The sequence below is a fragment of the Cyprinus carpio genome, unplaced genomic scaffold (assembly GCF_018340385.1).
Source record: "Cyprinus carpio isolate SPL01 unplaced genomic scaffold, ASM1834038v1 S000006722, whole genome shotgun sequence".
NCBI classification, from domain to species: Eukaryota; Metazoa; Chordata; class Actinopteri; order Cypriniformes; family Cyprinidae; genus Cyprinus; species Cyprinus carpio.
Window position 1 is genome coordinate 194,841 of NW_024879327.1, and position 5,753 is coordinate 200,593.

The 5,753-nt window shown below is 34.7% G+C and overlaps 1 long non-coding RNA gene across 1 annotated transcript; it reads right to left on the reverse strand.

Annotated features, from left to right (window-relative positions):
* Window positions 1-244: 244 nt before the first annotated feature.
* On the reverse strand, window positions 245-5,496 carry LOC122144554. Its single transcript, XR_006159758.1, has 4 exons — window positions 5,319-5,496; window positions 5,146-5,218; window positions 3,064-3,123; window positions 245-378 (listed from the first exon to the last, which is right to left on the reverse strand). It is a non-coding gene; the product is annotated as an uncharacterized LOC122144554 (long non-coding RNA).
* Between the last annotated feature and the right edge of the window lie 257 nt (window positions 5,497-5,753).

The following is a 5,753-nucleotide window of genomic DNA, read 5'->3' on the forward strand; positions in this document are numbered from 1 at the left end:
ATAAAGTAAAGGCAGTGGCAAAATTAACATGACAATACTTTGATTTTTTTTTTTCTTGCAAATGCAAATTGTATCAAAAATTGGTGTTTTTGGAGTGTGTGTGTGTGGTTTAATTTGTAGAACAAAAACATCAAAGTAGTGTCATTTTAATTTTGCCACTGTCTTTACTTTACAAAAAAAACACCATTATATAAAAATCCATAAAAAAATCTTGAAGGAAGCAGGGGCAGGGTTTGGATGTTCTTCCTTCACCCTCTCTATTAGACAACTCTAAACTCTAACAGGCTCTCCTTTTTCTTCAGTTGAAACCTCAGTTCCGCCAACTTGGAATTGATGGCCTGTCCCAGGTGTCCACCAGTTGCCTTTTCATGACAGCATCTGCAAAACAAAACAAGAAAGAAGATAAAAAACTTTGGATTAGTCAGTTGTTACTTGACATGATTCTGGTCAAGTGTTTGTACTCTTAACCTTTAAGGTCACTGCACACTATAGTCAGATATTTTCACACATTAAAAAAAAATAAATACGACCTCACGTTGTGTCAATCACGTTTACACAATGCCTCCGGAAACTTGTGTCCGTCATAAAAAAATATTGGATCTTAACCACTGAAAGAAGACTAGGACATTAGCCGCGTTTCCACCGCTGGAACTTTACCCAGGAACTAGGGACTTTGGGCTGTACTCGGTGTGTTTCCACAGCAGGAACCAGGATCTAAATAAAGTTCCAGGTAGAAAAATGCCCCTCAGAAAGTCCCTGCTCACGAGGTAGTACTTTTTCAAAGTTCCGAAACTTTCGGGGGCGGGACCTTGGGCGCTAAACATGCTGATTGGTTGAGTTCACGCAGCATTGTGATTTCAAACCACCATTTATTCGGATAATTTTCAAAATATTACTGTTATTGTATCATGAAATGTAGTTTTAAAAGTATTTCAGGCGAGAATGTAGTTGTTGAAAACTCAAATCTGTGGTTTATTTATAAAGACAGCGCCTATTTTGCCGATTTCGGAGACGGTCAGCTCCACGTGATCAGTGGGAGCTCATTGCTCATGTATCCCGCCGAGAGCCACTTTCACCTCGGCTAGTCCTTCTGATATGTGCCGCTGGCTCTGATGTCTCTTTAGTGGTTAAACTTAAAATATAATCAGTTTTGTGTAAATCTAACAGGTAATCTTTGGTCTTCATTCAATTGTGCGACTGACTGCTGTGACAGTTGACGTACAACGCTTCTGACGTGTTATCTTTGTTATTGGGCGCACCAGAAAGAACACGTCAGCAGCGTCGTACGTCAACAGTCACAGCAGTCGCGTTCACAACAGACCCGGAAGAGAAGACAATCCTGAATAAAGTCATCATTTTTGTTATTTTTGGACCAAAATGTATTTTTGATGCTTCAATAAATTCTAACGGACCCTCTGATGTCACATGGACTTCTTTGATGATGTTTTTATTACCTTTCTGGACGTGGACAGTATACGGTACATACATTTTCAATGGAGGGACAGAAAGCTCTTGGACTAAATCTAAAATATCTTAAACTGTGTTCCGAAGATGAACGGAGGTCTTACGGGTTTGGAACGACATGAGGGTGAGTCATTAATGACATAATTTTCATTTTTTCTGAACTAACGCTTTAAAATGAAAATAAAAAGGAAATTGATATAATATTTCATTTCATTGTATTGTAGGCTGTATATATACACATTTCCTTGAACGAAGTACATTTCTGCGGGTATTATTATGTTTTAAATGAAAACGAAAGGAGGCAGTGGTATTTGATATCATAGCCTATTTAGTCTTTATGTAAATATACAGTGAGGAAAATTGCAGTAGCCAAGGTGAGCTGACTGATGTTAAGTACACTGTTGTTTGCAGAATTACCAGACTTGCGTCGTTTTGTCCGCGGGAGATCACACTCCCGAGTCGAACTCGCAAGGTCCAAACTACCGAGGATGCAAGTCCAAAATTTGCGTACTCTGTATTGAGAAACACTCGCAGGCTTACGTCACCAGACTATTTGCCTAATCTTCACGGTACTTTAGACCGCGGTGGAAACGCTGAAAGCAACAGGTCTGTGGGGGAAAATAGTTCCTGGGGAAAAAAAGTTCCTGGTCCAATTGTTCCAGGTAATTTCGGTGGAATACGCGGCAATAGATATGACTTTATGGATATACAGCAAATGTGGGGGAAATTATGATTCACACTGGTGCACTTCTGAATAGATGTATTATAGCAAACCAAGTTTAATGAATCTCACACCTAACATACAGCATTATGGTCATTTCACACTGCCACCAATTTTGTTTTGTTTGGTCAGTGCGTTCACACTGTTGGAGTATGGCAAGTGTGAAAAGTTCATTTGCAAAAACTGATAAATGCCTTTTTTTTTTAAAAAAAAATGTGCATTATTCTCCACGTATAGCGCAATCTGAACCCTAAATATGTTTGGTCAAAAAATCCGTTATTGTCCACTATCAAGGCATAATATAATTCAATATAATTCAAATTTTAACAATGGTGGTTATAAATGTAATGTGAAGCTTTTACATTCACAATGCTCATTTTGATCTTGGTGGTGAAGTGTGCAGAAAATTCTGCTGGACTGAAAATTTAGTCTTTGGTGAACAGTTTTCAAGAGTGCAAATAAGATTTAAGTTTAAAGCACCTTTCAGGCTTGTGTGAGGTTTCCACAAGCAACAAAGTCTACTTGAACAAACACTTTACTACATTTAAAGTTTAGAAAATCTTACTTATAATTGCCACCTTCACCATCGATCTGGCATGGCAGATGACCATTACAGACTGTTTCACTTTGAAGTGAGGCACAGTCACAGTACTCGGTTCTGTCTTACCAGTATTAATTTTCATTTCAAAGCACTTTTTTTTATTATCATCTGTGTCTCATTTTGAATAATGTTGTACCTCTCTGGTTGTAGTGTCCTCAGTGCAGTGTTAAAAAGGATGGCCTTGTAAGACATACAGGACTCAAAAAATATCTGATATTTATTTGACATATATTTTTAATATCTGATAAAACTTCTGAATGCTTGAGGTTTTTCTTACTAGTCATATGGTTCATAGTGCCTGGAGAAGTTCTTCAACAAGAGGTCCGCTCCAACTCTGCTGCACGGTCATCAGCATGGAAGAATATAGGAAAATAAACAATGTGTCACAGAGCCAACAATACGTAGTAATATACAATGTCAGATTTATTAGAAATAAACTACAGCAGAGGTGAAATGCAGAAAAGAGAAAGAATAATGTACAGAACATACAAAAAATCTTAAGAAAAAAGAAATTACGTTTTTAGGTTTTAAAGATGCTTGATGATATAGGTGAAATATATATGATAATATATATATATATATATATATATATATATATATATATATATAAACGGGTATATATCGTTTAGATTTGTAATGTTTTTTTTAATGGAGTCTCTTATGCTCATCAAGGTTGTATTTAGTTGATCAAAAATACACAAAAATAGTAATATTGTGAAATATTATTGCAATTTCTAATATTGGTTTCCTTTCTTATTATACTTTTAAATATCATTTTTATTAATTTACTTCTGTGACGCAGCACTGTATTTTCAGCATTCATTACTCAGAACATCATTCTAATATGCTGAGTTATTATCAGTGTTGATAATATTATCAAACTGTTGTGCTGCTTAATATTTTTGGAACCTGTTTTCCATAAATAAAATAAAAAGTTAAAAACAACAGAAGTTATTCAAAATAGAAATTTTGACAATATTCTAACAGTATCACTTTTTATCCATTTAACACCCTTAATCCTTGCTGAATAAAAGTTTTCTAAAAGTTTCTTAAAAAAAAAAAAAAAAAAAAAGAAATGTCCTGACCAAACAGTAGTGTATATTTAACACACACACACTGTTTTATGGTTATATTTTTAATAAATAATGTTATTTATAATTTTTATTTATCAAAGGATCCTTAAATAATATCACAGGTCCCCGAAAAATATTAAGCAGCACAACTGTTTCCAACACTGATAATAAATCAGCATAATTTAATGATTTCTGAAGGATAATAATGATGCTGAAAAATTAGCATGGCTTTACAGGAATCAATTATATTTTAAAGTATATTAAAATATAAAACTTTTATGTTAAATTGCAATGATAGGCTATTTCACAAAATTACAGTTTTTTCTTTATTTTATCTAATTTTTAATTATCTGTTCACATCTTATTTTTTATTATCTGTGTGTTGTTGTTGTCTCTGTGTTTCTGGAAGCTTGTGATACTAAAACAAATTCCTTGTATGTGCAAACATACTTGACAATAAAGCTCTTTCTGACTCTGATTTGCGTGTGTGTAATAGATATACAGTATGCCTACTAAAGTACAAATGGAAATGCTTATTTTTCAATTAAGGATAACTTTAGAATTAATGGACTGCTTTGGGTGCTTGACACTTCATTGGTCGTTTTGTTGTTTAAGAATGATATTCAAGGTTAAGAGTACGCTGTAAGTTATTTAAAAATAATTTGTTTCATCTAGGTATTTAACAACATTACCTACATTAAAGAAAGACGACTTTCCTTATTGATTCTGTCTTCCCTCAGGTAAAATGCCCGTTTTCTTGCATGGCTGGATGTTGGAATCACGTTGTTTGCATTCTCCCAGACTGATTAACTGTTAGCTGAAGTCGAAACGCGGACATTAAAAACACCTAACTCGGTTAGCGCGAGACCCGCTCGCTGTGAAGCGGGAGCGCGCGACCAGCCGGCAGAGGATTCCGCTTAGGTCTTAAAGCCTCCCTCGAGCGGCTATGCTCACAAATCAAACACCTGTCAAAAAAAGAAAAACTGATTCTCAGCTTAGAGTTTGGTATTCGTAGGTCTACGCGGTCATACGGCATAACGTTATGCCTTAAATACGGGACAGACTGCGTTCCATACAGCTTTCATAATGCTTCTTTAAAGCGTTAAATACAGGATGATACCATATTATACAGAACGGTTAAATTAATTAGCTTTTTTTAATTCATCCATTAACAAATTGCCAGCAAAACATTTACAAAGCTATAAAAAAAACACTCATCTACACATAATATGTGATTAAAATCCCAAACTTTCATAAATAAGAGCTCAAATCTATAGCTAGCTTACCTCTTATAGTTAGCCTCTGTTAGCTCACGGTTTGTGATGCTAACGGACTTATTCCCATGACACTGAACCATTTCTGTAAAGTAAATATTCAACAGAAGCGTGTCAATTACATGTAAGATAGTGTCAGGAAAAGTTGTATGTATTATTTGTGTAATTTTAGGGACTAAACTTACCTGAAAGCAGTAAAAACAACAGTGAGAGACGGAGAGATTTGCTACTTCTCAGCTGTGTTGCCGCCCCGTTTCCATGGTAACTCCCTCCACAGTTTAAATGCGCCTCGAATGTTCAACGCGCGCGCCCATCAAACACATTACACAGCCTTTACATAGTACATAAAATTATAAACTTGTCCTGACACTTGATAACATATAAAGTTGATAGTAGGCCTAAATAGAATTAGAATATAGGATCTATATAATATAATATAATATAAATATATATAAATATAATATAATATATATAATATAATATAATATAATAATATAATAATAGCTGTAAAAATGGCAAACATAGTGTAGAAACAAAATGCATTGCTGCACTGCAAAAAACACAGTGATTAAAAGTTATTTGAGGCATGAATATAATGTAACACACACACGCAACATATG